This window comes from Pleurodeles waltl, chromosome 3_1, assembly GCF_031143425.1.
Source record: "Pleurodeles waltl isolate 20211129_DDA chromosome 3_1, aPleWal1.hap1.20221129, whole genome shotgun sequence".
NCBI lineage: Eukaryota > Metazoa > Chordata > Amphibia > Caudata > Salamandridae > Pleurodeles > Pleurodeles waltl.
The window spans coordinates 1,963,899,629-1,963,919,980 of record NC_090440.1 but is presented as its reverse complement, the minus strand read 5'-3'; the positions used below and the strand labels follow the sequence as shown (position 1 = coordinate 1,963,919,980).

The window sequence follows — 20,352 nt, the reverse complement described above, 5'->3', positions numbered from 1 at the left end:
CTCCTGTGTGACAGGGGGAGGACAGGCCCAGGGAACCCACTCCCCATGAGGCCCTCTCCAACATCATGGGAGCCTACCATCATTCCCAGGAGACGATGGCAAAGGTACTGGCCAAGATTCAGGAGGCCCAGCGGCTGCAGGAGGAACAGTATTTGGGGTTCAGGGAGGAACTAAAATCCATCAATACCACCCTGGGCACCACTGTAGAGGTGCTGAAGGACCTTGTGAACACCAGGAGGGACACTGTGGCACAACAAGGGGCCCCTGACACTAGCCTGGTTGATGAACTGCCCACCACCTCCACTGGCGCTAGTGGACAGGAGGCACGACAGGACCACGACAACAGCACCTCATCCCCTGCAGATGGAGAACCACCCCTCAAACGTCCCTGAGATCCAGGACAAAGACAGAGAACAATGCCAGGACCCCCACCAAGAAATGAGACCACCCTGATTGTCATCCTCTGTCCCACTTTGTCACTTTGTCCATCCTTAAACTGCCCTAGCTCCACTTCCTATGCCCCTTTGGACAATGCACCTGTGAGACAAATAGACTGGACTCTGCCATGGACATTCCTCCACCATCACCCCTGACCATTTTCCAACCCCCTCCACTAATTTGCACTTAAATAAACACCCTTGAATCACAAAACAATCTGGAGTCAGTCTGTTCTTTCACAAATGTGTATTTGCTATAGCTAAGGAAAATACCAATGTCCATTGTATTGTCAACATACCTATGACACAGCTCTAGTCCATGAGGTAGCATAGCAGAGGACACACAGTGGGACCCACATCTGTGAAACCGAAAGGGAAAGTGACAAATCAGGGTCCATACACTGGGTGAAAGTGACAGACAGATGAGAGGTCGAACAATTTTTATCAGATGTAGGAGGCAGTGAGGTCTTCTTACCTGTGTCTCACTGGAAGTATTGATGGATCACGGTGTTTCTGTTGTCTATGTCCTCTTCTTCTGCCTCCTCTTCTTCACTGTCCACAGGCTCCACAGCTGCCACAACACCTCCTTCAGGACCATCCTCCTGCAGAAAAGGCACCTGTTGTCGCAAAGCCAAGTTGTGCAGCATACAGCAGGCCACGATGATCTGGCACACCTTCTTTGGTGAGTAGTATAGGGAACCACCTGTCATATGGAGGCACCTGAACCTGGCCTTCAGGAGGCCGAAGGTCCTCTCTATAACCCTCCTAGTTCGCCCATGTGCCTCATTGTAGCATTCCTCTGCCCTTGTCCTGGGATTCCTCACTGGGGTCAGTAGCCATGACAGGTTGGGGTAGCCAGAGTCACCTGCAAACAACTGTTAGACACACACTAACCCTTAGGGACAACCACAGACCCAGACAACTATTCACACTGTATAGGGTCCTGGTCCTCACCTATTAGCCACACACGGTGCCTCTGGAGTTGCCCCATCACATAAGGGATGCTGCTATTCCTTAGAATGTAAGCGTCATGCACTGAGCCAGGAAACTTGGCGTTCACATGGGAGATGTACAGGTCGGCCAAACACACCATCTGCACATTCATTGAATGGTAACTCTTCCAGTTTCTATACACCTGTTCACTCCTGCGGGGGTACCAAGTCCACATGTGTCCCATCAATGGCACCTACGATGTTGGGGATATGTCCCAGGGCATAGAAGTCACCTTTCACTGTAGGCAAATCCTCCACCTGAGGAAAAACGATGTAGCTGCCCATGTGTTTCAGCAGGGCAGACTACACTCTGGACAACACATTAGAGAACATTGGCTGAGGCATGCCTGATGTAATGGCCACTGTTGTTTGAAAGGACCCACTTGCCAGGAAATGGAGTACTGACAGGACCTGCACTAGAGGGGGGATTCCTGTGGGATGGCGGATAGCTGACATCAGGTCTGGCTCCAACTGGCCACCCAGTTCATGGATTGTGGCACGATCAAGTCTGTAGGTGACTATTACATGCGCTCTTCCATTGTCGACAGGACCACCAGCAGGCTGTACACCGGAGGATGCCGCCATCTCCTCACCTGCCCCAGCGGACGTGCCCTATGAATGAGAACAGTGATCAGAGGGTCAGCCAACACTGAGGTACGAAATAAACAACTTTATTGCACACATTTGTCAATCCGCTATCTGCCTGTCTTAGTGTGTATGCAAGGCCTAGATATGTGTCACGCATTTAAAATTAATGCCATGTGGCCCCCTGAAATGGTGGCTGCCTGACCTGTAAGGTTGGACAAGGGGATATGAGGTAACTGCGCTGGTGTTGTACACCGTCGCGGTAGGCAGTCGAAGACCGTGGCGCAATCCTGCATTGGTTAACATTGGACCCTATGGGTCCCAGGAGCCCATGACGATGTACGCCAGGAGTGACGGTACGCACCGCCGCAGACGTGACTGCCATTTTCTGTCTGTTCACTCACTTGATACCTGATCTTCGATAGGAGAGGACCTACACTGCAAGTGCTGCTGTGACCTCAGTCTGGAAGCCACAATGGCTCAAGTGTCTGGGGAAAGGGCCCCTGCCTTCACATCGGAGGAGTTGGAGAAACTAGTGGATGGGGTCCTCCCCCAGTACACGCTACTCTACGGTCCTCCAGACAAAAAGGTGAGTACACTGTGAGCATGCTGTATGGGCAATGCCTGTTTGGAGTGGTGTGGATGGGAGATGGGGGGGAATGAGGCGTTCATGAAACAACAGTGAGTGGATGTGCGTCAAGGCAAGGGTGGGAATGTGGGCCAATGACTGTGACGGTCCGGACGGTTATAGTTTTTCCTTTTCCACTGTACTATTCCTGTAGGTCAGCGCCCACCAGAAGAAGGATATTTGTCGTGCCATCGCCAAGGACTTCCGGGCCCTGGGGTCCACCCCAGACGGAGCACCCACTGCTGTAAAAGATGGGAGGACATTCGCCGCTGGAGTAAGAAGACGGCGGAGGCCCAGCTGGGGATGGCCTCCCAACGTGGGAGGGGTGCTCATCGCACCATGACCCCCCTGATGTTCCGGATCCTGGCGGTGGCGTATCCGGAGTTGGATGGGCACTTGAGGGCATCACAGCAGTCACAAGGGGGTGAGTACCGTCACATCCATCTGACTCTGCGAGCATTGGAGGTGTCTGGGTGGGGGAGGTGGGCTGTGGGTTCCCCTAGGCCAGGGCGAGTTTTGTAGGCAAGGTCCATTCGTGGCACCCTAGCCCACCAGTGTTAAGAGCCATCTACCCCTAGTCAGGCTCCTGTGACTACCATGTGTGCAGCAATCAGGCATAGACCTTGTACCCCATGTCCCTGGGATTAATTAGAGAACTCTAAGTGCATGGCGTAGTGCATAGGGCTGCTGAGTCTGTAGTGGCTGCCAACGGTAGCGGTATTGTATGCACTGAACATGTCTTTCTACTTTTTTTCCTCCCCTTTTTGTGGTCTCCCTGTTCTTGTGTGCATTAGCATCATCAGGAGGAGGAGCTGTGCCACCGGAGCAGGAGGGAGCTGCATATCACATGGCCCTGGAGAGTGAGACTACGGACTCAGAATTCACCAGTGGGACGGAGGGCAAGGGAAGCTCCACAGCGGGGACAGGAGCTGAAACCAGCGACACAGACTCTTCATCTGATGGGAGCTCCCTTGAGGTGGTGGGCCCCTCTGTGCCCACCGCATCTACAGGTACAGGCGCCACCTCCCTACCAGCACCGCCCTCCCAGCAGCCCCTCAGCGTGTGCCCTGTGGCTGCTCACCCAGGAAGGTGGGCATCTCCTTCACCACAGGCACCTCAGCCCCTGCCCCAGTCAGCCCTGCTGCCCTCAGTGAGGAGGCCATTGACCTCCTCAGATCCCTCACTGTTGGGCAGTCTACCATTCTGAATGCCATCCAGGGTGTAGAGAGGCAGCTGCAACAGACAAATGCATACCTGGAGGGCATTCATTCTGGTCAGGCAGCCCAACAGAGAGCTTTTCGGACTCTGGCCTCAGCACCGATGGCAGCCATTGTCCCTGTGTCCAGCCTCCCCCCTCCAACTTCCCCAGTACCTCAGCCTATCCCAAGCACACCATCAGACCAGGATGCACACACCTCAACACACAAGGGTAGCTCTGGCAAACATAAGCACCACACATCCCACAGGCACTCACACAAGCATCATACCCATGCAGACATACCAACAGCCACTGCCTCCACTGTGTCCCCCTCCTCCACGTCTCCCTCCTCCCTCCCTGTCACGTCTCCACTCACACCTGCATGCACTACTTCTTCAGCCACTACCTGTCTCTGAGCCCTCCTCCAAAACTTCACAAACACAGTCACACACCCACCCAACAGCCTCCAGCCCATGCACCTTCACCCAAAGTCAGCAAATGAACACCTCCTACAACCACTACCTCTTCCTCCACTCCCAACCCCCCTCCATCTACCCGTCCCAGTGTGTCTAAAAAAAACTTCTCCTGTCAAACCTTGACCTCTTCTCTTCACCTCCCCCGCCCCTTCCGTCCCGCAGGGCCTGCCTCTCCAGGTCCCAACCCAGCACCTCAGCCACCACATCACCGGGAACAGTGGTGCCAGCAGTAACCGGCTTCTGGAGTGCGCCAAGCAGCAGGGCAGCCAGTGTCCCAAGGAGCCAGGCCAAGGACATTCCCCCATCTTCAAAACAAAAGAATTTGCCCACAGCCCGGAGGGAGAAGGCCAAAACACCTGCCACCAAGGGCTCAGCCAGGACAACTGTTGGGAGTGGCAAGACAGCTGCGTCACCATCCAAGGTGGGGAAGGGGCAGAGAAAGAAAGGGAAGTCGCCGCCAACCTGCACGGCGGACAAGACTGTCACCAGCACCGCCACATGCACCGCCGCCACAGGCACCGCCGCCAGCACTCAAGATACTGTGCCCTTCACCTGCACCGCAGACACTGTGCCCTTCAGCAGCAGCAAGCTCAGTGAGCCCCCCACCAGCACCGCCGCTCAGGACACCGCCGCCAGCAGTACGCTCAGTGAGCCACCCACCAGCACCACCGCTCAGGACACCGTCACCAGCAGCACGCTCATTGAGGCCGCCACCAGCACCGCCGCTCAGGACACCACCGCCAGCAGCACACTCAGTGAGGCCGCCACCAGCACCGCCACTCAGGACACCGCTGCCAGCAGCACACTCAGTGAGCCACCCATCAGCGCTGCTGCCCAATGAGCGCCGCAAGCACCGCTGCTACTGAGCCCGCCGCCAGCACCGCCAGTGGCCACGCCACATCCTGTGCCAGTGGCATCACCGCAGACATGGTTGCCATCCCCAGTGGTCATTCGTACGAGGCTGGTGGTCAGTTCCAGGGGCCTGGACAGCTTCCATGTTGCCCCACTGTCAGTGGAGTGTCAGATCCACTACCTGAGTCCTTGGCAGGATGAAGCACTCTGGGCACAAAGCCCCCTCCAGAACCAGTGGAGTATCACATCCACTACCTCAGTCCTTGGCAGGATGAAGCACTCTGGGCACAAAGCACCCTCCAGAACCAGTGGAGTATCACATGCACTACCTGAGTCCTTGGCAGGATGAAGCGTTCTGGGCACAAAGCCCCTTCCAGAACCAGTGGAGAAAGGCATCCACTACCTCAGTCCTTGGCAGGATGAAGCACTCTGGCCACAAAGCCCCCTCCAGAACCAGTGGAGTGTCAGATCCACTACCTAAGTCCTTGGCAGGATGAAGCACTCTGGGCACAAAGCCCCCTCCAGAACCAGTGAGTATCACATGCACTACCTCTGTCCTTGGCAGGATGAAGCACTCTGGGCACAAAGCCCCCTCCAGACCCAGTGTAGAAAGGCATCCACTACCTCAGTCCTTGGCAGGATGAAGCACTCTGGGCACAAAGCCCCCTCCAGAACCAGTGGAGTGTCAGATCCACTACTTGAGTTCTAGGCAGAATGAAGCACTCTGGGCACCAAGCCCCCTCCAGAACCAGTGGAGTATCACATCCACTACCTCAGTCCTTGGCAGGATGAAACACTCTGGGCACAAAGCCCCCTCCAGAACCAGTGGATTATCTCATTCACTACCTCAGTCCTTGGCAGGATGAAACACTCTGGGCACAAAGCCCCCTCCAGAACTAGTGGAGAAAGGCATCCACTATCTCAGTCATTGGCAGGATGAAGCACTCTGGGCACAAAGCCCCCTCCAGAACCAGTGGATAAAGGCATCCACTACCTCAGTCCATGGCAAGATGAAGCACTCTGGGCACAAAGCCCCCTCCAGAACCAGTGGAGAAAGCCATCCACTACCTCAGTCCTTGGCAGGATGAAGCACTCTGGGCACCAGTGGAGACTGTTATCCACTTGAGAGACTGTGGCTTTGCACTCCCAAGGATAAAGCAGTGGGCAAACCACCCACTGGAGAGACTTGAGAGACTGTGGCTTTGCACTCCCCAGGATACAGCATTGGGCAAACCACCCACTGAAGAGACTTGAGAGACTGTGGCTTTGCACTCCCCAGGATAAAGCAGTGGGCAAACCACACACTGAAGAGACTTGAGAGACTGTGGCTTTGCACTCCCCAGGATAAAGTAGTGGGCAAACCACCCACTGGAGAGACTTGTGAGACTCTGGCTTTGCACTCCCCAGGATAAAGCAGTGGGAAACCCACCCACTGGAGAGACTTGAGAGACTGTGGCTTTGCACTCCCCAGGATACATCAATGGGCATGAAGTCCCCTTGTGGAGCTGACGTTTTATTTCTGTCTGATGCCCCAGCAGTGTTCTCTCCGTTTGGATTGGGTATCTTGTGTGGGCCTCGCCCATACATTTTGGGCCCAGTGGTCCACGGACTATGTAGGTGCAGTACTTGGACTAGAATTCTTGGTGTACATATTTGTTGATAGTGTATATATATTTTTGAGTAATGGATTTTTCATGATTACAATCATTCAACTCATTTCCTTTTGTCCTTGCATTCTTCCAGGGGGAGTTGGGGGAGGAAATGTAACGTTTCAGCATGTATTTGTGTGTGTGTTGTTGTGTGTGAGGGTGGGGGTGTTGCGTGTGTGTGTCACTCTCTTTTCCCTCCACCCTCACCTGTGTTATAGGTGCAGTACTCACTGTGGTCATTGCCGCCGTCGGTCGTGCTCCTGGTAGAGGAGCAGGAAGACTATCGCAGGGAGAATTTGGAGTTCCGGCTGCATGGCGTCCTGGTTCCTCGTGGGGTGTGTAGAGGTGAGAGTTTTCCCTTCCAAGTCCTGTTTCCGCTGTGTTTTTGTTTGCGTTGAATCCGCCCCGGAAAAGGTGGAGGATTGGCCTCTCATAATGGTGTGGGCAGCACATTGTCTTCCGCCTGTCTGATGGCGGTGACCGCCATGCTGTTTGTTTCTATCGCCGTGGCGGTCGGAGTGTTAACATGGCTGTCTATGTTGGCGGTTTCCGCCGCAGTCATAATTCATTTTTTTTTACTGCCAGCTTGTTGGCGGTTTTACTGCCGCTTTAACACCAACCACCAGGGTTGAAATGAGGGTCTATGTCCTCAATGTAGTCATCTTGACAGAGATGTGGGGGCACCAAACATACTATTTTTGCACAGTGTGAAAGTTCTGTGTCATGTTTTGGCATTGTGAGGGCAAAGCAGGAGTTCAGATACAACTGGACTTCTCCACTGCCTTCAACAACATTGACCATTCCAAACGTAGCTGCTTTAGCAATTAGTGGCATGGCTGCGACCTGAATAACTTTTTCCCTCACTAACAGGTCTCAGGTAATTTTGCTCTAAGTCTAAACCCCTATTATGGGGACTCCCACAAACAGCCATAATCTCCCCTTTACGATGTATGTATCACCATTAGCCCATCTACTACAACAATTTAGAATGAAAATGTATGTTTACACTAAAAACAACCAATTTGCTTGTTGGCTTCCAAATACTACAACTAAGGAAACCTCAGATTTACTGTTAGTACTAAAATGCTCAAAACTGAAATCAGGCAAACTTCTTGAAGATAAATTGTAGCAATAAAGAACTATTACTCATCTACAATAAAGTTTATAAATAGACCCATACCCCGTGGCCCTCAGATTTAGGTCCCTATTCAGACCTAGGGGGTCATTACGACCCTGGCGGCCGGCTGTATGTTGGCGGTAACACCGCCAACAGGCTGGCGGTGTTCCGCCAGCAATTATGACAGTGGCGGAATTGCCACGGCCATACCGCTGGCCCCTCCACTTTCCAGCCAGGATTCCGCCTGCCGGTCATAATCCCCAGGGCAGCGGTGCAAGCACCGCTGCCAGTCCCCGACCGCCGGCCTGTCCATGGTGGTACACACCACCATGGAAAGGCCGTCGGTAAGGGGACTGGGGGTGCCCCTGGGGGCCCCTGCACTGCCCATGCACTTGGCATGGGCAGTGCAGGGGCCCCCAGGAATAGCCCCGTCACGCATTTCACTGCCCGAATTTCGGGCAGTGAAGTGCGCGACGGGTGCCACTGCACCCGCTGCACATCAGCATTGCCGCCGGCTCTATTACGAGCCGGCTGCAATGTTGATGTGACATTTCCGCTGGGCCAGAAGTTTGGTAACACTGTTACCGTCCGCTGGCCCAGCGGAAATGTCATAATAGGGAGACAGAAATACCGCCGGCAATGGCGGTATTCTGTCTCCCGCGGCCTTGGTGGTCTTTTGAAAAGACCGCCGAGGTAGTAATGACCCCCCTAGTCCCTTAAACCAAAAATCATGAAATTATCAAAGATACAAAGTTATTTTTGGGGTCTCAGATCTCAGCAGTCTCTAAATGATGCCGTTCCACCTAAAAACTATGTGAAAAAAAATTAAATTTCTAACTTTTTCATAGCGAATTATGGTAGTGAAATCCTTTATCAAATCTCGGTTGGATTATGGTAATTTTGTTTTATATAGGATTAGCTAAAAGCTGTCCATTCTGTCTTCAGACACTACAAAATGCTACCACTAGGCTTGTATTCAATGTTACAAAATGTGATCATGTTACTCTCTACCGCAACCACCTTCATTGATCATAATTTATGACGCTACTTTGATACACATTGCATCACATGGCCACCTTTTCTTGCTTAAAAAAAATAAAAAATATTCTCCTTCTCATCAACTGAGATCCTCTTCTTCTCCAACTTTTAGATTCTCTAAATCCAAGCTCCAAATCTGGCATGTGTAGTAAAAGTTGTTACACCAGAAATATGTGACCTATTAGTTGCACTGCCAGAGGGAGCATCTCCTCCTGGCACATAGGCTCAAAATAGAAGGAATACCCTTCCAACCATTCACTGTAAGGATTTGGGTGTACTATATGGTAAGGCTGGGGAGCCTTACCATGCAGTACACTTGCAAATGCCATTTTGGGTCCAGTCAGGTACATTTACTTATGCTTCAGCTCAACCCTGGGTAGCTGTGGCTTCAAGCACTAAGGCTTAGCAAAGGAACAAGGTGTAAAGCATTTAACATCACCAAACAACAGAATAAGAAAGTCACACAACATGAAAGAAATGAGACACCGATTTATAAAACTAGAGCAGATTTTTAATGAATTTTTCGAGACTTTAATCAACAAAATTCACTGGAGGGTTCAGGAGATACAGATTTTATAAATAATAAATAACTTATATATCAATCACAAACAAGCATTGGCCAACAAAAAGTTTTTAAATTGTTTATTTATGCATAAGATAAACACATACAACTAAATACTACATTATAGCATAGTGCTTTTTGGGGGGGATTTCAGTCCATTCGCACATTCTATGCCAATAACAGTTTAAAGACTCCAGCTCCAAGTCCATGCATCTGCTCTATCTGAGCGTGCATAAAGAGATAAGGCATCAGTGATATCAGGGCGAGCCAACCAACATGATTTCCACAAGCAGACCGATAGAGCAGTGCCCACCCCATGCAGTACAATGTAACACATTAACCAACAACAGTACACTGTAAGTATAGTAAGCATCGATAGACCAGTGGATGGCGCTACTAATGACCGTAATTCATCCAGTGCAACAGGCAGATATGGCGGGGGGGGGGGGCACCCAGGGAGGGATCACAGCAGCATCCCAGAACGACACAGGAGCCGGGGGAGGGAATGGAGGGGTCACTCACGGCGACTCCCCTCGCGTAGCAAGACTGGAAGCGCGCCCTCCCATGATCACCAAAACACACATCCATGCCTCAGGAACCCTCAAACCCCGTACTCCAAGGCTCGACCACGACCAGGGCTCAACAAGCAGACGCATCAGCCAAAGGACCCTCTCCCTCGCTCTCCTGCACGCCAGTCAAACTCATTAACCATGGCACGCCAGAGCTCCAAATCCCGGTCAGCATGCTCATCTAATCGAACCCTCCGCAAGCGTTATTCCTCTGCGATAGCCCATTCAGCTAAATCACTCAGCCAGGTAACATGTAGCGGGGGTGCGGGCTGGCCAAACGGACCGCAATGCGTCTTTTTGCCAATATAAACCCCACCTGTGCAAATCTATATGCCATTTTACGACTCTTTTTAGGGACTGGGATCAGGCCCAGCAGGCAGTGCTTCATCATCACCTGCACTCTCACAGCCGTCACCTCCCTCAGCGTCTTCACCACTTGATGCCAATAAGGTTGGACAGAGCCACACTCCCACGCCATGTGATCAAATGAAGTGACGGCTCTCCACAACGGTTACAACTGTCAGGCTTTGAGGGAAATATTCTATTTAAGCGTTGAGGTGTCAGGTATGCTCTATGTAAGTAATAGAAGTGCGTCAACTTAAACCTAGCATTGCTAGTCATATCTCGCACCAGAGAACAGGCCCTACTCCATTCCCCATCTGTGAGCGCCGTTCCGAGATTAGTGTCCCATCGGTCTCTAATCCCCTGAGTGCCAGTTAGTCCGTCACCCTTGACAGCTTTGTAAGTTCGGGATAGCAGACCACGGTCACCTTCAGGATCAAGTATTGAAGGCAGGATGCGAGATTCAACTGTCTCCTCCGGAAAAGACGTCCAAATGCCTTGGACCTATTCCAAACAAGGATTCTGCCTCATCCCTCGTAATGAACGTGCCATTATGAAATAAGTCACCAGCATTATTGCAACCCCCTGCACGCCACTGTGCAAAATCCATTACCTCAGCAGCCTTAGCAAAAGGTCAGAACCACCACAGGGGAAGCAGGTGCACATATGGGGCCTTGCGCAGGACCCGCACCACGCCCTCTCCCAAGCTCTCAACACCTGCTCTACCAGATAGGGGGTGCCTTGCGGAGCCCAAGAGCCACCCATTAGTATATGCGGGAGGCACTCCATACAGACAGAACCAGCTAACAAATCCTTTTCCCAATTGGGTGCATCCTCACACCACCGGGCTGCGTACTGTAGCAACCCAGCTAAGTAGTATAAGTATAAGTCTGGCAGTCCCAAGCCACCATCAGCCAGGTCCAATTTCAAAACTTCCATGCGGACCCGACACCTCTTGCCTGCCCAGACTAAGGATAAGAACAATTTATCGAGCTGCTGGAATATCGAAAGAGGGAGCTCACAGAGTGAATTCTGCATAACATATAGGCAGTGAGGCAGCAAGATCATTTTGCTGAGAGCGATTCTACCCATAACCGATAGTGGGGGAGAGGTCCAAAACTGAACAGAGGTACAGTGGCCCTCCAGTACTCTTCCCATGTTTAAATTGAATTGCAGTTGCGGTGATTGCGCAATCTGGATGCCTAAATATGAAAAAGACTCAGGGGGTCATTCTGACCCTGGCGGTAATTACCGCCATGGCGGAGGTCGGCGGTAGCACCGCCAACAGGCTGGCGGTGCACCGCTGGGCATTCTGACTGCGGCGGTTCAGCCGCGGCCAGAAACGGAAAGTCGGCGGGACTTTCCGCTGCCCTTGAGAATCCTCCATGGCGGCGGAGCGCGCTCCGCCGCCATGGGGATTCTGACACCCCCTACCGCCATCCAGTTCCTGGCGGTTCTCCCGCCGGGAACAGGATGGCGGTAGGGGGTGCCGCGGGGCCCCTGGGGGCCCCAAAAAGAATTTCAGTGTCTGCCTAGCAGACACTGAAATTCGCGACGGGTGCAACTGCACCCGTCGCACCTTCCCACTCCGCCGGCTCAATTCTGAGCCGGCGTCCTCGTGGGAAGGGTGTTTCCCGCTGGGCTGGCGGGCGGACTTTCGGCGGTCGCCCGCCAGCCCAGTGGGAAAGCCAGAATGACCGCCGCGGTCTTTTGACCACGGAGCGGTCTTTCGGCGGGAACCGCGTGGCGGGCGGCGACCGCCGTCCGCCACGGTCAGAATGAGCCCCTCAGTCTCCCAAGATAGGCCCAATTGAGGCAACTCCGATGCCTCTATCACCGACAGACTTGCCATCCGGAATAACACAGTTTTGTGTCTGTTAACGCGAGACCCGACAACTGCCCACAATTATCCATCATTCCCAACAAGAGGGGGACCTCCCGTTCAGGTTCTGAGACGTACACTAGAGCATCATCTGCATGCAATGAAATTATGTGTGTTCTCGTCCCCACACGGATGCTCCACCTATCCAAGCCAGTCCGTAACTGAATAGCTAGAGGCTCCATGGCCAACGTGAATAGCAGTGGTGACAAAGGGCAACCCTGCCATGTGCCGCGTTCGATAATAAAGGAATCTGACACAATCGCCCCGATACGCACTCTCGCTCGGGCGCTGAGTACAAAAGACACACCCAGGATAAGAAGCCAGGACCAATGCCCATCCTGCGCAGCACCTCCCATAGGTAGTCCCAGGACATGGTGTCAAACGCTTTTTCCATATCTAGTGCCACTAGCGCTGCAGGAAATGCAGAGCCTTGAGTCTCGTGAAATATATGCGCTAAGCGCCCTATATTCATATGAGTCCCCCTCCCCGGCATAAAACCGCATTGATATCCCTGCACTAAATGCGTCACCACTTGACGCAAACAAGAGGCCAAAACTTTAGCTAGTAATTTAACATCAACATTCAGCATGGATAACGGCCTCTACGAGCCCAGGTCGTCAACCTCCTTTCCTGGCTTTGGTAGCATAACTATCAAAGCTTCTCGCATATGCTCCGGTAGCAGACCCTCACTTTGTGCCTCATGGAGTATTTCCAACAATTGTGGAAGAAGCACAGCTGAATATGCACGATAAAATTTGACTGGTAGCCCGTACGGACCAGACGCTTTCCTGGTCGCCATACCACTAAACGCCTCTCCCAGGTCTTCCAATGAAATCTCTCCCTCTAATTCCTCCACTTGGGCTGCCGTAAGGCGAGGCAACTGGAGACCATCCAAGTACTCCTGAATCTGGGTCTCGCCAACTCTCCATGGTGAGTTATAGATAACTCGCAAGTGCTCATGCAGGTGCGCATTCACCCTCAACTGCCCTAAAATCCTTTCCCCAGAAGAGCCTCGGAGCATCTGGATAATGGGGATGGGCCTCTCCTGCCGGAGGAGCCAAGCCAACATACGCCCGGAGCGGTCTCCTTCCCGGAGTAGCTGCTGCCTATAGTTCCGGCGGACATAATTCTCTAGTCTATCCCAGAGATCCACGATTCTACCTCGCACCGCAAGGCAATCCGCCTCTGAAGCGTCGCCACTATCAACTTGCCGCTGTATGGCTGCCAACACTTCTCCTCCTGCCATGTGAGCTCCCGGTCCAGGCGCTGCCTGAGTCCATATGTTTTACTAAGGCTTTTCCCTCTAATAAACTTTCAGTGCCTCCCATTCTAGGCCTTGAGTCCTTGCCGTACCCCAATTCGTATGAAATTATCCAACTAGCAGATCCTGGAGATCTTTTTTGTATTCCGGATCGCCTAGAAAGTCTGGATGCAACCGCCATAGGGGGATCGCAGGTCTTGGCATGTGTGTTTCACACTCCAGAAGGAAGGGGGCATGGTCCGACAAAAAACGGGCCTGGTAGACAATTAGAAAACTCGGCGAACGTCCAGGGAGCCATCATTGGCTAGGAAAAATCTATCCAAATGGCTGTAAGCCCCATGGGTGTGCATGTAACACGAAAATACTCTAGATGAGGGGTACATTTCTCTCCACACATCTACAAAGTGGAGATTCCCCAGTTTGGCAGTGTTATGCGTTTTCGTATTCATCTTCGGGAGGTCCATATCTAGCGCTCCATCGAGGACGCAATTAAAGTCACCAGCCCACAGGATGGGTATCCCAGTATAAGATATTAATTCCTGTTGGGGCTGATGATAGAACCCCGCATCATCAGTGTTAGGAGCGTAGATATTCAACAGACAGATCTCACAGCTATCTAGTGTGCCATGCAGAAATATGTAACACCCCTGCACATCTGCTTTTAGGCTTTGTAATATAAAGGGAGTCCCAAGGGCCACCCAGACAGAAACCCCTCTAGCATAGGAGGAATAGGTTGCCGAATATAGCTGCCCCCTCCACTTTTTCTGCACTTTTTTCACTTCATTCTCAACCAAATGAGTCTCCTGTAGGAGAGCAATATTTACGCCAAGCCGCCTAAGATACGTATGTACTCTATAGCGCTTCACAAAGGATTAACCCCCTAACCTTCCACATGCGTGTCAAGGTACCCACCATAGTCTAATCTATCCCACACACCCCACCACACCTCCGGGCCACCCCCCATCCACAAGCAGCCCCGGCAACACAATCCCCCGGTTCGGCGCATGCTCAACCAGGTAAGTCGATTCCCCTAAGCAGAAGAACACTACAGTGCTTACAGTGCTAAATACAGAACTCCAACTCAAACAAGAACCCACATAAAAGTTCCCCATCCCACCCCGGGTAAACACCTGCCATGGCTAGTGTCTGCCCAATCATGTGTGTACCCCACTATCACTTCTATAGTCCAGAAGTGGGAGGCGATCGCCGTTCCCACTCGATAGCTAGATTCAGGTCCAGACTGCGCTCCGCCACTCCGCCACATGCCAATCGTCCAGCCTGCACACACACTGTACCCACAAATATAACCAACAACAACAGGGGGGGTTAGCTCAGTTTCACCACTCCACAGCAACCCTCAGAACAATCGACCCAGACCCCCGTCACTTCTCATCCAAAGGCAGCAGCAAGAGGAGAAGGGAGGGTCAGAGAGAGAAGGAGGATTCAACAGTGGGAAGACCTCAGAGAATCATCCAAAACCAAAGTACATGGCTCCAACCACAATAGAAGGGCCAATGAAGTATTCAGGTGTCCTCCGGTCCCACTTCCGAAGACAGTCTGCCTGCAACACAGTGGGACCCGGAGCGAGAGGACGCCTCCGACATGACAGTTTGAACCAACAGTTTAGCCTCCTCTCGCTCCTGTCTCCAACTTTCAAGACTCAGGGTGCCGTCCAAACAAACAATCACTCGGCTTCCACAGCCAGTGCAGGCGCAACAGGTGCTCCTGCGGGCTGCAGTATGCAGCTCAGCTGTCCCTAGGGGCCTCCTGTCACTCTCTCCAACCAGGGAGTCCGACGTTCCAGCCATATCGTTCCGCTCCAGCCAGTCCCAAGCCGCTTCAGCAGATTGAAAGAAATGAGAGCGACCCACATGGAGAACTTTCAACTTAGCAGGATACAGCAGCATATGAGTGTAGCCCAGTTATTTTAGCTTACGTTTGACACCAGTAAATGATTGTCTCTGGAGCTGCAGTCAGGGAAAAAGCGGATGGTGTGATTTTCAAATGTAGGATCTCCATGTTTGTGCACCTCCAGCAGAATTACATCACGGTCTCTATAGTTAAGGACCATGGCTATAATCTTTTGTGGAGGGGCTCCCGGCGGCAGCGGCGCTGCTAAGGCCCTGTGCGCACGTTCCACCACAAATACAGCCGATAAGGGGGATTCAGGGAACGTTTTATGGATCCAGTCTTCCAGGAAAGCCCCAACATTCGCTCCCTCCACTCCTTCGGGAAAGCCCACTATACAGAGGTTACACCGCCTTGTCCTACCTTCCGCATCTTCGACCCTCGCTTCCAGTTTGTGCATTTAAGCTTCAAGGATGGCCAGCGAGGTCTTCAGCGTGTCCATCTCAGACTGAAGGCATGTCACTTGTTTCTCAGTGGCCACCGAGCGTTCCGCCACCAATCGTAGATCCGCTTATAGCAGGTTGACATCAACCGCTATGGCCGCAATCTGAGTTTGCTTTGCATGCCGCGAGGACTCAATGGCAGCCAGGATTTTGCACCCCAGTGGGTTCCGCTCCCTTCTCCAAGGGGCTTGAGGGATCTTTTTGTAGACTTGCACCCGAACTTTGCGCCGTGTATTGGTCCATCCGAGTTTGCTGCGTACCCTTAACATTCTATCCTTGCCCATGGTATCCACCTGATGAAGCTGTAGTTACGAATGAACACACCTAATGCCAGGCTCAATCCTTCCAGGTGCAAGGCAGGCAGTCACGCTCCGTATCCTTGCCTCCCAACACCGCTCAGTCTCTAACCCCATACCCCCCACAGGAGTGGGGTGCTGGCACATGTAGGAGCGTCACACACGATCCGACGTATCCAATTCACAGCTTGCTAGTCTCGCACTCCAGAGCTGGACAACCCAGGATCACTAGTCAGATCACCATCGCATTGCCTCCTCAAAAACCAGTCCAGCGACAACTCCAGCTGCCACTGTATGCCCAATGCAGCGCTGTAAGCCCCAAACGTCCAAGGCGTGAGCGCCCCCCACAGGACGCAAGCAACCACACTCCAACACTGCCCCAACCACCGCAACGAGCCTCCAATCGAGTGGGGAGGCCCAACTCCAGCTTTGCATCCACTTTCGGGGGGGGGTGAGGGGGGGCACGGTGCCAAAATCCAATCAACACGTCAGCTTGAGGGGCCCTCCTTCAGGATCATCCTCCTCAAAATCACGCCACTTCATTGCTTCATACGGACGATTTTTGCCGCATTTTAGATTGTGATCAAGGCCTCCATCTTGGGGTCAGGCGCTCTTCCCATGCACTCCCCTGCTGCCCGATTTCGGCATCTGGCTCCTTTTTATTTTCTCCCCCGCTGCTCTCCGTGTCCTCTCCTCCGCTCCAGAGGACTCCAGGACACAACCGCCTGGTCTGCGGGGGTCCGGGGTATCAGGATCATGTAGGATTAATTGGCCGGGGTCGGGAGCACTTGTCTAGTGCTGCCGATCAGCCATCTTGCCGGCCACGCCCCCCAAAGTTTTGAAAAGTTTGTAAAAGTTAGTTCAACCACTCTAGCCCGAGTTTGGTGACCAAGTCTGGCAGGACAGACGTCTAGGGGGCCAGAAAGGATACTTTGGACAGTTACCTGGCCACCAGGGCATTCTTAGAGAAAGATTCAAACTTTACAGGATGACCAGCATAGATCACAATGGAGTGGTCCTGATGCTGAGGGATGCAGGCTCAATGATGCTCAAGGATGTTCCTGATGCTGTGCGATTGATGGGGGTGAAGTCTGGTTGAATCCTCAGTCCACAGGTGAGTGGGGGTGACTTTTTTGATGTATCTTGGGGTCCCACGAAGTCCTCTTTGTAGGGTTCCAAGGGTTGCTGATGCAAACTGCACTTTTGCAACACAGCAGTCATGGTGCACATTTTTGGTGGAGGCTGGAGTCCCTCTTGAGCAATGAATCCGGTCACAACCAAAAATCAACACTCAGGTTCAGCAGACACTGATTCACCTTTTGGCTATCTCTGAGTTGTCCTTTGGGGTGCCTGGCATGCGGTAGGGTAGAGCAAAACTTCTGCGGTGGCTGCAAGAGAAGCAACTTGGGGGCATATTTACAAGCCCCTAGCACCTCCTTGCGCCACATTAGCATAATTGTTTTTTATGCTAATGTGCCTATAGGAATGCATTTTTGCTGCACCAGATTTACAAAGTGGTGTAATTCATTCATTGCACCATTTTGCCCCCCCTTGCTCCACATTATGCCTGCGCCAAGCATGATGTATGCAAGGGGGCATTCCAGCGCAGGGAGGGCCAAAAAAATGGCGCTGTGAAATCTACAAGATTTCACTGCACCACTTTTCCATCATTTGTAACACCTGCTAAGAGCAGGAGTTAAAATGACACACCCATTGAAATCAATGTGCCTCCCTGCACTTTGCTGCCCTAGTGTCAAACTTTTTGACGCTAGTGAGCAAAGCGCCACTATAGCATCAAAAGGTTTGATGCTATTGGCCTAACGTGCACCATGGTGCACCATATTGTAAATACGGTGCACCCATGGTTTTGTTAGGTGGGGCAGGGGTGATGCAAGAAAACTGGCACATCAGCACTGATACACTAGTTTCTTGTAAATCTGCCCCTTGGGCTCTTTCAGCTTCAATGTCCCCAGTGCGATTCTGGGAGGTCAGCCAGCTGACCCTTGAAGTCTCTGCTTTGGACTGGGGCCGGTAATCAGCTTTTCCCCAAGCCAGGCATACAGAATAGGGTCCAAATTCTGTTAGCCCAAAGTGCAGCAGGTGCAGTCATTCTGGAGTTGCATCCTCTCTTTGTGCGTTTCCACTGGGTGCAAGTATTCTTCTCGCCCTCCTTCCAACTGCAGTAGGTACTGAGGGACAACGTGCCAGGGGTGCCATATTTGTCCCAGGAAAGTACTCTGAGGGGACCATGCGGTCACTTGCCAATGGTCTACTGGATCCCCTCCTACCTAATGACGAAGTTCCTGTGATGTGTGGCATCTGGCTATCCCAGAAGGCCACATTCTTGCCGCCTTCAAGATTGCATGATCTCCCTTGGTCATGAGAAGCAAGGTAGCCCACCCTAGATGTGTGGTTACCTGAGGGCAATACTACCACGGTAAAACCGGTTTGGGGCCAAGTTACCCATCTCTGGCCCTTTGACCAAGTTGTCTACAGGAACAAAGGCATCCTGCTCAGGGTTTTTGGGACAGGCGGCCCATCAAAGGTGGCTTCCCCTTTGAAGCAAGCCTCTGGGCTAACCCTGAGTGGCCGTCCTGGCAGAGGAGGTGACATAGCTGCTGCAGCACTGCCTTTATTTCTGAGCCTGGGAGTTGTTTACACGTCCCCCCGGGCAGTCTAAAAGTTGCCTACCTTTATTAGTGACATTAATTTTGACCTCAGCATCAGGATGCATTTAATGTCACAATTAATTTGATACCTTACTTGACCCAGTTTGGTAGTCCCAGTTAAAAGTTGGCCGTGTTGGGATGCCACCCAGTAACTCTGTATTAGCCAATGGGGCTACCAACTTTACTCACAGCAAAACAAAAATTCGAAAGTGTTGCTGCTAAGACATATCGTAAAACATATGATCTACTTAACAAAATAATGCTTCCTGTCAAAGGACTCTATAGGCTTACCTTAGGAGAGACGTATATGTAATGTTAAGGGATAGGTTGACTTTGCCAGTGCTTTGATTGGCAAAATCGAACTGGCAGTGAAAACACTGTACTTCCAGTCTGCAGTGGCAAGCTGGGAGCTATATTGTATCCGACCCTTCCACTACCCACCTTGAACAACTCAGAAGTGAACGGAGAAACTACAAAAAACACATAACCAATGAAAAAAACACCTTCTTTCGCAATGCTCTAGACAGAGCCAAAAACCGCGCTAAGGAGCTCTCCAACATCATCAAACAACAAACTACTAAAACCTCCCCCTAACCCTCTACCTGCAACCAAAGACACTTGTGTCAAATTTGCTAACTTCTTCAACGATAAAATCACTTTGAGCTTGAGCTTTCCCTGGTACCGGATACTCCACCTAACACAGAGCCCCCCCCGCCTACCACAAACAATAATATCAATTGCCCATCCCCCTCGGACAACCCGCCTCTTAGAACTGAACTCTATCTCCCTAACCACGTTCAACAGTCAACCCCCGCTATCTGGGTAACCTTCTACCCTCTCCTGGCGATGGACATTTCCAAACTTGAGTCCACTTCCAAAACATCCTCTCACCTAGCTGACCCCCTCCCATCCTCCCTGGCAAAAAAAACTCCACCAGTCCCTCACCCCTATCTGGACCAAGATCATCAACAGCTCCCTACAAACCGGAGTGATTCCTGACTGCCTCAAACTAGGCCAACTCACCCTGATTCTAAAGAAACCAGAAGCTGACCCAAACATCCTCCATAACTACAGACCAGTCTCCAACCTACCCTTCCTTGCCAAAACTCTCGAGAAAGGTGTTCTCCATCAACTAACCCAACACATCGATAACAACAACCTTCTTAACCCTCTATAATCAGGTTTCTGAAAAGGCTGCAGTACAGTAACAGCCATTCTCAACATAGTAGATGACCTCCGCAACTCCCTTGACGCTGACCAATGCTGCCTTCTGATTCTCCTAGACCTAACAGCGGCCTTCGACACCGTTACCACAAGCTCCTTCTGGACTCTCTCCAAAAGAGAGTCGGTATAGAAGGCACAGTCCTCCGCTGGTTCTCTTCCTTCCTACAAAACAGAACGCAACAAGTAAAAATACATAACATGACCTCGCCCATCTCAATAATCAC

The 20,352-nt window shown here is 51.9% G+C and overlaps 1 protein-coding gene across 1 annotated transcript in view; it reads right to left on the bottom strand.

Annotated features, from left to right (window-relative positions):
• LOC138285857 (transient receptor potential cation channel subfamily V member 1-like) overlaps window positions 1-20,352 on the bottom strand; it is a 474,904-nt gene that overhangs the window by 138,555 nt on the left and 315,997 nt on the right. The window lies entirely within an intron of this gene.